The sequence below is a fragment of the Pinus tabuliformis genome, chromosome 3_1, assembly GCF_031772625.1.
Source record: "Pinus tabuliformis cultivar Carrire ecotype Pingquan chromosome 3_1, CPIR1, whole genome shotgun sequence".
Classification (NCBI taxonomy): domain Eukaryota; kingdom Viridiplantae; phylum Streptophyta; class Pinopsida; order Pinales; family Pinaceae; genus Pinus; species Pinus tabuliformis.
In genome coordinates, this window is record NC_142301.1 from 242,053,587 (window position 1) to 242,066,419 (window position 12,833).

Below are 12,833 nucleotides of genomic sequence, written 5' to 3' on the forward strand. Positions count from 1 at the left end.
TGAAAACCCCACACTATCTGTATATTATAATGATTGAGAACATGTAACAATACATAGTACAATACTCCTCACAGGTACTCAGTACTATCTCCACCTGTTACACACAAATTAGCTTAGATCTGAATCAATCACAGGTTCAAATCTCCCCCGCTGCTTCCCTGCCTCCACTACGCAATCCTGCATGAGAATAATGATGAATGGTTGAAGAAAACTCGTATTTCCTTTGCTGAACCACGCAATCCTCATTGGCATTACTCAATCCCATTGATTGTGCAAGATCTCATGCACAACTATAGTCACAACTGATAGCAATCTCATCCTCTAACACCTGTCTCCACTGAACTGTCCATGCATTGAGTTAACTGATGTATTTTTTAGTTTCTTTATGAGTTAATAATTAGTGAATTAATTTAACAATTAATTCACATCACTCATCACTTGTGTATTTGCAGTTAGACTAAATACAACTAGTTTAACCAAGTCAAACTGAACACAACTCCATCAATTCCACAATCAACTCCATCGAAACTCAACCACATGAGTTCTAACTGAAGTCCATCATGCAATAGCTCAACTGACCCATAAGAAAAGCGTATTTCCTTCTGACAGCTGCATGTGCCACATCCATGGCTAGAACTGAAGTGCTCCAAGAGGATAAGATAATGTTTATAATCCAAATATTATTATGAGCTAATAATATTCGACTATTCCATTTTTAGCCTCGCAGTCTAAAAATAGAAACCGCCCATATGTCTAAAAATAGAAGTCCATCTATTTTTTCCAACATGACCAATCATCCACAAATAGCATCCTGCAACTCATAGACCATGATCCATATGTCTAAAAATAGACTTTGCACCAAAAATAGCCTGGGGGCCCACTTAGTGAAGGTGACTCCTTTCCACTAAGCTCCATCATCTTGTTGCATTTTCAACACACAGAAACAAGAACCTGACAGCTACAAAATCGATCAACTTTAGAGTATCTCATCAAGTGGAAGAACTTACCTGCTAAAGATTCCTCATGGGAGGATGATAATTTTATACAGAAGCATCCAGAACTACTCAAGCGTTGAGGAAAACATTTTTTGAAGGAGAGGGGCATGTTAGGTCCCTATACTACTAGTTTAACCCCTTATTGTTATTAGTGCAACCCCCTTATTATATCGTTGTGCCCATGTAGTCCCCATATTGTTATCATTGTGCCCCATAGAAGCCCACTAGTATTATTTTTGTGCCCTTACATCATTATTTTTATGTTGGCTCTGATTATATTGTGATCCCTTAGACTCCTTTATATAGAAAGGAGGTCTTGTAGTTTGTATCATCCAAGAATTATTCATTTCTATAATGTAAAGGAGGTTGCGCCCTTGAACATGTTTATTTTGAAGGCATTGATCACTCGTTTCTATCTTTTCATGAGCTGGTTTCATAGCAAAAATCAAGTTCGAATTGTGAAGCTAGAGCTTCACCTGTTGTTATTGCTGCAGTATCCTTCTTGCTTTATTTCTTTTGTGGCCAATTCATGGCATATTGCCTAAACTCGTGAAATTGAAAACACTTGATGTTGGAAAAGTCTTTCTTCTTGCAACCCTCCTCACCTTGGGACTTATTTCCCTTGGCTTTCTTTTTGCACCAAGTTAGACCACAACGACTCCGACTCCGGTAGCTTCTCCCTCCCATTAACTGATTCCTAGTAGATGTGCTAGCCCTTGGGAAGTCCTAGAAGTGTTAGGCTCACTAGATTGTCTTCTTCAGCAGTAACATCGACACTTCCAAGATCATCCTAACATTGGGTGAACTTGGTTAAGTACTTCGGAATTGAGTCGCCCTTCTCCATATTGACCTTTCTGAGTTTTTCTTTCAGTGCCAGCTTCCTGTAGTCACTATTGTTTTGTAACAGGTCCATCAATTCCTTCCACATTTCAAATGGAGTTTTCTTACCATGGAGATTCGAGACAATATTATCTCGTACTCCTTCTAAGATAATCCTTCTAGCCTTTTCCACACAATTTCTCCATTCTGCTAGATCATTAGAATCGGATGTTGGAGAGTTTGGGATATCATGATCTCGGTATTCCTTCAGCATGTTTCTTCCAACACTGCCTCCATCATGTCCTTCCAAGCTATGTAATCCCAGCTACCCTCAACATCATACTCAAGTCACAAACCATAGAAAGACATCCTCCTGGCTTTGAAGTGTGAAACTACAAATTCTATTTCACCCGCACAACAAACTCATATTCTCCTCTTCTATAGTGATTCTAGCTCCGATACCATGTAGAATTTTATTGTAGATTCAAACTTTGGATTGTGATATGCTACAACAATTGACTTGAATCTACTCTACTCATCAGCAGAAACAAAAATTGATCGATGAAATCACGAAGAACAAAAGGAAGAATTTCAATCACACATAACTCAATAATGTTTTGGGGAAAGCCACAACTAAAAACCCCTGCTATTTTTATATTGCATTAACCAGAAGATCTGAGAATAAAATACAATTCTTGTTCAACTCGAACAATCTTTGTACAAGTACAATCTATCTCACTGCTTCACAAACCATCTCAAGCCAATACTTAGCCAAATATGCTACCTTCCAAGCCCCTACTTTCTTGCGTCGTTCCGTTGGGAATTATACCATATTTAATTAGGAAATTACTCACTAATAACTGCGCAATCCATCCATAGGCCTTCCTTTGATTGCATGCACCATAAGTTTAATTTAGATGATTTAAGAACTTATCGTACACTATCCCTAAACTCTAATCTCAAGTGGGTCTTCCTCTAAACTAAAATGCATGAGTTATTTTTGAGTAATTATCAATTATATGATTGATCATTGTATGTGAATTAAATCCAATTTAATTCACTTGACCACTCACTAGCTCCTCCAATAGTTAGAACTAGTTTAACTGAATTTAACTCAGTTAAGATGAATTAAATAATTACAAATCAATAATAACTCAACCCAGGCACCTAAAATTTACGGATCGCTCTACATGACTCTAGACACTTCCAACTCGAATTTACTAAGCCAACTAAGTCAACTTAACTTAGTTAACTGCTACAAGTTGTTATGATAATATAATTACAATTTAATTCCTAATTTAGTTCAACGACAAATTAAATTAGGATTTCTCTTGATATTATTTTTAACATTTCTTGTTTTTATTTTCAACAAAACAATTCCCACCACTTAGTTTTTCTAGTCCCATGATTCATCTCTGCTTCTTTCTACTTCACCTTCATAGTTGAACTGCTTGAACGTTTCCCTATGGCTTGCTTCAATATAACAATGGTATCAACCTAATCCCTTGTGAGTTCCACAAGTGACTTAATATAATATTCCAAGTCCTTCATCCAATCCTCTTGATCCTATGATTGTTTCACTTAATAATCAAGGGAATGGGAACGTACATCAAGAGATTCGTTACTTTCAAAAATTTATGTTCAGGGTTCTTCAAACTCCTTTCCATGGCCTTCCATACTTTGTACCATTTGTGCTAAAGTCAACTTAATATCTTGGACCTTCTCAGACAACACCACCCCATCATGGTCCATTAGATTAGTCCTAGTGTTCACCATAGTGGCCTTCTTCTTTCATATGTGACCTTAATCCTTCACTATATTCCTTGACATGGAGTCTCTAGCCTCTATATAGGCCTCATACATACAATACCATGGGTCATTACCATGGTTCCCTCATACCATCAACTAATACCATGGGCCCATTACATTATTACTAACTACTTGTGGTCCCTTACATGATATGGGTTAACCACCTCATTTATTACTATGGCCCATCCCATTATTACATTATTACCTTAAGTACCTCCCTTGGTACCCCATATTATCCCCCCTAGGTATATAACATTCCACCCCCCTAAGCATGTTTCGTCCCCGAAACATGGGAAGAACACAAATAATAAGATCTACTCAAAAGAGTAGTCCACTCGTACCATGCACGTGCATCTAGCCATCTAAGAGGAAGGTGAACCCTCGATCTCGCTAGTGCCTCACTCGCTTGAGATGGAAGTTGACCGTGGCAGCTCTTCTGTTTTGATGTGTAGTAAGTGGATCTAGGCTCCTTGCTATCCATCATACAGGGGTTGTTGTCCTTGTGGCTAGTTGATTGCCATCTTAACGGTTGTCTTGCGGGGTGATGTGGGTGATGATATGTTGAAGTTTTAACCCACGATGGCTTTTTCTTTAATTCACACTGTTGTGGTGCCCGTTGTGGTGACTTCTTTTCCAATATGACTTCAACCACTGAGCTAGACTCATCTGATGTACCTGTAACCTTTTCTGCTTCAGCCTCTGTTTGTGTTTGATTGTCGATCATCAAAGGCTCATCATCTGATATGTCAGTCCGTGGAACATCTTCTGCGTCAACCTCCGTGGACTCTACCTGTTTATTGATGGAAATATAGTGTAATGTAATTTTCTTCTTTTTATACCAGAGCTTTAGGAATTTCTTCTGCACATTAATATTTATAGTACCCACTGATTCCATCCATGGGTATCCGAAAACAAAATCCATATTATCTGTCTCTGAAGCATAAAAATCACCATGCAACACATACTTATCCATAGAAATCTTCAAATCCTTATACACTTGAACATCCTCATTATCAATCTGTGCAGTTTCAATGTGTTTTGCTGGAACTTGCAATCTTTTTTCCAAATTAACACTTATAAGATTTTGCTTGCAACTACGATTTATAGACACAACGATTTTCTCCTTCTGAATCAATCCATGAACCTGCAATAAAGATATACCAGTGTGAAATAGCCCCACATGTTTCTCCTTATCTTGTTTTCTGGCATGAGACCATCTGTCTAAAAGTAATTTTTCAAATTCTTCATCGGGCAGGTTGTAACACTTCGTTTTGTTAAGTAATCCCCACCATGTGGCTGCCTCCTCTCTAAATTGCTCCACTACCCACCATTTCCAAATGTTTTTCCATAATGATTTCTATTTTTTTACGTATTCTTCAATAGTAGGACCATTATCTTTCCCTGTAAAAAATTCCTTGCTAGAAGCCATGAAGGTTTGGAAAAAATTTCACTTACTTGGCGAAAATTTGAAATTGTCACAATTTCGTAAATATTGCTCAGAATCCCTATTATGACCTATTTTCAGAAATGGAACAATCATTCTGCATCTACCCATGTGATAGAAATCTTGATCCCGGCACTAAAATTTTAGATCTGCGCTGCAATTCTTCCGTCGTCACCAAAATTTCTGCAAAAATAGCTGATTTTAAATCAGCGATATCTCCCTTATCCGGACTCCGATTCGACCGATTTTTTTTTGAAGTCGGGTATTTTTTCACATAGAATCCAGATCTGAAATTATATTTTTCAGATCTTGTACCAGAACGTCTAGATCTGCGCCACAAAATCGCTGCCCTGAAAATTGTCTGCAACCCCACTGATTTTTAGATCAGCGATATCTCCTTCATCCGGACTCCGATTCAACCGATTTTTTTTTTGAAATCGGCTATTTTTTCACAAATAATCCAGATCTACAATTAGATTTACTAGATATTGCACTAAAACATACAGATCTGATCTGTAAACTCGCCGCCCCCGAAACCTTGCAAAAAATAAAAAAAATTCTCCACGGTTTGCCCAAGAAAGTGCTCCGATACCACTTGTTGTAGCTCTGATCCAAAAATATAAGATAATGCAAATATACCCAGAAACAATAAGATAGAAATAGATAGAAATGATTCTTTATTGTCAAAACCCTTAAGGTAGGGCAACACCATACATTCACTCCTTAAGGAAGGAGAACACTCCACAAGCCATATGCATGTTCATACAATAATCCTTGACTATATTCCTTGACATGGAGTCTCTAGCCTCTATATAGGCCTCATACATACAATACCATGGGTCATTACCATGGTTCTCTCATACCATCAACGAATACCATGGGCCCATTACATTATTACTAACTACTTGTGGTCCCTTACATGATATGGGTTAACCACCTTATTTATTACTATGGCCCATCCCATTATTACATTATTACCTTAGGTACCTCCCTTGGTACCCCATATTATCCCCCCTAGGCATATAACAGTTAGGCTCACTTCAACCTTTCCAACTACAAGTTATAACAAGAATCAATAGCCAAAAAACCCTTTCCCTCCTAGAAATCAATTACAAAAGCTCCTTCCCCCAATAATCTACAAACAAAAAGGAAACTGTCCCTCAAATCTTCCTTCAACTCTTGCTTCATTTGTCATCACTTTCTTTAGAAATAGCAATAAAAATATCAACTCTAATACCACCTTCATGTGGTACAACCATTCACCAGCTACATTGGTATCTCCTCTCACTATATGTAGAATGGTGTGCTCTGATACCAGTTCCATGTGGTGTAGAGAAACATTATCTTATTTTATGTATGGTAGCTCAGATACCACCTGTCACAACCCCAAGAAATCCTATGATTACGAGGATCATTTTGGGTGCACCACGATCCCTTGAGTGTGTGAAACCAATATGTTTCACCTGTGGATCATGGAATACATAGTTATTCCACTCGAACTACACTTCATAGCAAGTTCACTAATATAATCTATATATCATTAATTTCTTAGCAGAATATCATAACTCTTTGATATAGTGCAAGTAATCTTATTGTCTCATCTGATTCAATTAAACTTCCATATATAAAAACATGGACATTATATGAAATATATCAATTCACCATCAACGTCATCATACACATGCACAATTTCATAAAGGCATGGCCCTCTGACCTTTTTATTTTATTAGTAGACCACAATTATAATATATCCCCTAGAAAATGGACATGTCAGCAAGAATATGTAACCAAAAATTCAAATGACATACCACAAAACCTTCCTTCACCCACTAACACCCTGATGGGTCAAATCAACACCCTATTGGGTCCTTAACACCCTATCAAGTCCATGTCACCATTCACGTCATACTCTATTTTAGCACCTTAGTTCACTCAAGTATGCACAACCATATGCCCCAAGACCCTTCCTCAGCTCCTTTGTACCCTTGCTTCACCCTTCTCACTATTCAAGCCTTCGCAAATGACTTTGATTATGCTTGTGTTCGATTGTTGGATTGTTCATTCCATTATGTGATGCTTCTCTATATATATTAACCATCCCTCCTCTCATGAAGTTTCATTCTTCCATATGATAAGTTGGATCACTTCATAGGTTGGTAACTTTGGGTCAGACCAACCTCGCCCTTCCACCCAAATTCCTTCACTTATCTCAGATTGGCACTCTTATGTCATGCCACCCTACTTGTCCTACATACATTATGGTTTATCTATCCAACATTTTGACACCTCTTGGCCCATCTCAATTTCTCATTTGGACATTCAACCCATCACTCATTCCACCATGACACGCTCCTTTTCGTCCAACATGCCTCATTTCAACTTCCTCCTTCATTCAACCTCTTGTCTAGGGGTGCCTTGGGCCACACTTAGGGGCACTCATGTTGCCTCCCATGGACTCATCTTATGTTTTATTTTCCATTTCTCAAACAAGTTGGGTGTTCAATTACTGATGATCATCATACCACCAAACTGATCACATGTTCCCAATGGAAACCCCAAGTGTCATTTTTTCGACACCTCATGGTAGTGCACCCTCATTCAACATTTTCTTTCATCTTATTTCCTATGATATCTTCATCACAAGTTGTGCGATGGAGATTTTGTCCATGGCAAGTGACTTAGTTAAATGCATGCCCAACTCTAAGCCTTGACAAAGGGAAAGTGATTCCATTGTATTTCCTTTCATTTTGTTCCATAATACAGCAAAGTAGTTGAGTGTGGATAGAGAGAGAGCATAATAGAGGGGTTTTGTTTTCGATAGTATCCCACAAGTCATAAGTCTTGGGAAAATCCATAAAAAGTTTCCTCTCTGTAGTTGTGTGATTTTCATTCAAAACAAAATAAAGTAAAGCAATCTCACTTTCTAGTTTGGTTTTATCCCAAAAGGGTTTCATAGAGCATATCATGGTGTTGATTATGTTTTGTGAGTGTTTGTATATTATTTTTCTCTATTTTCTCCATAATATCTATTACATGCATAAATAACAAAAGGAATAATAAAAAATATAGAATCTAGAAATAATTTAACCATACTTATCAAATATTTTAGTTTATTTTTGCAAAACCGTTATAAAAAACTATATAGTGGAATATATATGGTAGTTTACAGATCATATTGGTATCAAAACAATTTTATTTGGGTATTTTGTATCAAGCTTCTTGGGATAAAATTGATTTAATTAGAAATTCATAAAATGTCAACCATGGCCAATGAATTATTTTATGATAACCCTAAAGATCTAGTTGAATAAAGGTTTTCACAACTAGAAGTACAAGTTGTAGATATAAACCATAATATGAGCCTCCTCATGGAAGCCCTAACCAATAAGCTCGAGCTATTTTGGAATATGGAGGTTCCAATGTAGAGGTCACATCAAAATGGAAATTAGGGGATTAGGATGAGCTAGAGGATTCCAAGGAATCCAAAAGAGAGTAGTAAAGTTTGAGCATCACAAATCATTCATAGCCTCTCTTCAAGATGAAAGAAAAGGTAAATATCAATATGTATCAAGATGACATAGATTCTTTGAAATTAAATCATAGGTTTGGTGTGGCTCAACATTCATGGTGAAAGCAAAACATATACAATCTATGGTAAATTAAAATTAGAACCAACCAAACTCCATGACGAGGAAATGTGTTAGATTTCCATTACTGAGACTCAGTCTCCATAGTGCATCCACCCCTCAATATATACATCATACAATCAACCATGTTACATACAAAAAAATATCACTAGTGAAATAAACCATAACAATAAAACTACAAACCATTATCATCAATGAACGAAGGCTATGAAACTATAACCATGAATGTTAAACTCTCCTTATGCCATATATAGATGATCCTTAAGCCTCCAAAAGGTGTTAAACTCTCATTCCCCTATATATATAGTCGAACTTTTAAAACCTTTACAAATGATAAATTTTACCTCTGCTCCAAACATAGAATCAATGAGTGTTACCTAATCCCAAAACTTATATTCCTTTCATTCTCCATGATATCTTTCTATATCCAATTTTGATCCCACAAACGTATATATATACAATAATCGAGTGGTATCAAGTCTTATGCAAGTTAACATATATTATGCCTTCAAACAAAGTTTTAATCCATATTAAAACATAACCAACCATGTGACCTTCATTGTGACACTAACACTTAGCCTTTTACGTAATATGACCACACCATATGACTTAATCCTTATGGTTCCAGGGTTGTTCTCATGATGATGTCAGCATGGCGTCATCATGCCATGTGGCAGATTGTGAGAGGTGCCATGTATCACCCATTTTTTTTCCTTTCACCAATAAAAATGTTCCAATTGTGCATACCATGTGGTAGTCCCTAGTGGTACCACACCACCCTATTGACATTATCTTAATGATCTGTCAATCCACCTCCTATGCCACATCATCACCTTTGACCATTCACAAATCGCCATATATCAAAGTTGTCATGTCACAACTAACTGTGTAGGTGCTCCACATCATTACCACATCATCTTTCTAGCCAACCACGATTTTCCATGTGTATGCCCATTAGTATTCTACCACATGTCACATATTTAATTTTCTAGAGAATGTTAGGAAACCAACTGACAAAAAGATAGAAAAGATAGATCAACGCCTTAGAATTCAGCCTCTTTGAGGGGGAAACCTCCTTTACATTACACAAATGAACAATTCTTGGATGATACAAATGACTAAACCTCCATTCTATAAATAAGAGTCTAAGGGGTCACAATATAATCAAGTCGACATAGCAGTAATAACATAAGGGCACAAAAATAACAATAGTGGGTTTCTATGGGGCATACTAATAACAATATGGGGACAATAGGGGCACAATCATAACAATAAGGGATACAATGACAATAGTAATGGGGGAATCACTAGTATTATAGGCACCTAACATGCCCCTCTCCTTCTGAAAAGTGTTGTCCTCAATGCTTGAGTAGTTCTGGATGCTTCTATCTAAAATTCTCATCCTCCCATATGGAATCTTCAGCGGATAAGTTCTTTCACTTGATGAGATACTCGGAAACTGATCGATTTCGTAGCTTTCGAGTTCTTGTTTCTATGACTACTTCTGGTTCCAATATGATTTTTCCTTCCTCGTCAAGTTTTGGCAATATTGTTTGAACTGGGATCTTGTCACCTATAACCTTCATTAAACATGAAACATGGAAAACTGGGTGTACTCAAGAAGCTGCAAGAAGCTCCAATTTGGATGCCATAGTACCAATCTTTTGCAACACCTTGTACGAACCATAATACTTTGGTGATAATTTATTATCCTTCTTAGCTTTCTTGAGGGACATTTTTTTATATGGTTGTAGCTATAGGAATACCCATTCACCTACATCAAAACTTCTTTTGCTGCGATGTTGATATGCCTGTTGTTTCATTCTATGCTACGCTAAAGTGAGGTTATCCTTTAAGAGTTGGAGAACTTGTTGTTGATGCTCGATGTGATGTTCCACCGCTTGAACCTTAGAATTTTCTCTTAAATATGATGTGATGGATGGTGGATGATATCCATAAAGTTCCATAAATGGGGTCCTTTTTGCTACAGTATGGAAGGAAGTGTTATACCACCATTCAACTAGGGGCAACCATTTGACCCATTATGTCTGTTTATCAGATACAAAGCAACGAAGATATCCTTCCAAACATTTGTTTACTATCTCAGTTTTTCCATGAGATTGAGGATGATAAGATGAGATATGAGCTAACTGAGTACTGAGACAAGAAAATAATTCTATCCAAAAATTTCCAGTGAAAATGGGATCTCTGTCAATTACAATAATCTTTGGGTTTCCATGTAGCTTTCGAATTGTTTCCATAAATGTAGTAGAAACTGTACTGGCTTTAAATGGATGTGATAATGCAAAAAAGTGTGCATAATTGGTAAGTCTATCAACTACCACCATGATGACCCTCTTTCCTTCGAACCTGAGTAAACTTGTGATAAAATCCATTGAAACCTCCTCCCAATGTTGGCTTGGAATGGATAAAGGTTGCAATAGACCTGGGGTCTTAATTGTTTTAACTTTATCTTTTTGGCAAACCAAACATTCCGCCACAAACTTTTGAATATCCGATTTAAGGCCATCCCAAAAAAATTCCTTCTTAACCTTATGGTAAGTTTTTTAAAATCCTCAGTTCCCTCCTAAGGGAGAAGTGTGTAATTCCATAAGAATCTTTTGTTTGATTTGGGAATTCTTACATAGGTATAAGTGATCTTTGTACCATAACGAATCATTTTTCCAGCTAAATGTATCAAATGTACTGGGATCTTGTTGTATCTTTCGAATGAGTGCCCACACTTCTTCGTCATTCTTCCATTCCTCCCTTGCTTCATTTATCCAATCTGGTTGGATAATAGAAATGGTGCACAACAATGCTTCCACATCCTCATCCTTTCTTGAGAGTGCATCTGCCACAACATTTTTCTTCCCTTTTTTGAAGATGATTTCAAAGTCATAACCCAACATCTTTGTGACCCATTTTTGTTGCTCTTCAGAGGATAATCTTTGTTCTAAAAATTATTTAAGACTATCATGATCCATTTTTACCTTGAAGTGTCTTCCCATTAGGTAGGGTTGCCATTCTTAAGTGCGCGTAGTATTGCCAACATTTCCTTCTCATAAATATCTTTGTGTAAATAATTTCCCTTGATTTGATGAATTTCGAAACCAATGGGTCTTTCATCTTGCATTAAAACAACACCAATTCCATTTCCTGAAGCATCACATTCCACAATAAAGGTTTTTGTGAAGTCCGACGTAGCTAAGACCGATGCCTGGCACATTGCCTCTTTAAGATGTTTGAAGGCCTCTGTTGCTTCTGGAGTCCATGAAAATGAATCTTTCTTCAATAATGTTGTTAGAGGTGCTTGTATTCTCCCATAATCCTTAACAAACTTGTGATATTACCCTGTCAACACGAGAAATCCTCGCAAATGTTTTATGGATGTGGGGATTTTCCATTCCTTAATGGCTTTAATTTTTCTAGGGTCAACCTTAACACCTTCATGAGATACAATATGACCCAGATATTCCACCTCTTGTACTCCAAAGAAACATTTGGAGCTTTTTGCATATAATTGTTTCTCCAATAGTTTGAGCACCTTGTCAACATGTTCAACATAATCCTTCCAAGACTTGCTGTAGATTAGTATATCATCAAAAAATACTAACACAAATTTTCTAAGGAAGGGTTTGAAAATGGAATTCATCAAACCTTGAAATGTAGAATGTGCATTGGTAAGGCCAAAAGGCATGACCAAAAATTCACAATGACCCTCATGAGTTCTAAATGCTGTTTTCGAAATGTCTTCAGTATTCATTCTGATTTGATGATATCCTAAATGAAGATCCAACTTGGTGAAGTAAATTGATCCATGCAATTCATCCAATAATTCATCAACGACAGGAATGGGAAATTTATCTTTAATAGTGAGCTTGTTGAGCTCCCTATAATCCGAACACATGTGCCATGATCCATCCTTCTTGTGCATCAATACTACTCGAGTAGAGAAAGAACCTTGACTAGTTTGAATTATACCAGCCTCTAGCATTTCTGCAACCATACGTTCATTTTCACTTTTTTGGGCATAGGGATATCTATACGGCCTTATTTTTGGAGGAACACTTCCTGGAATCAAATGAATAGCATGATCATGATCATGAATAGGTGGGA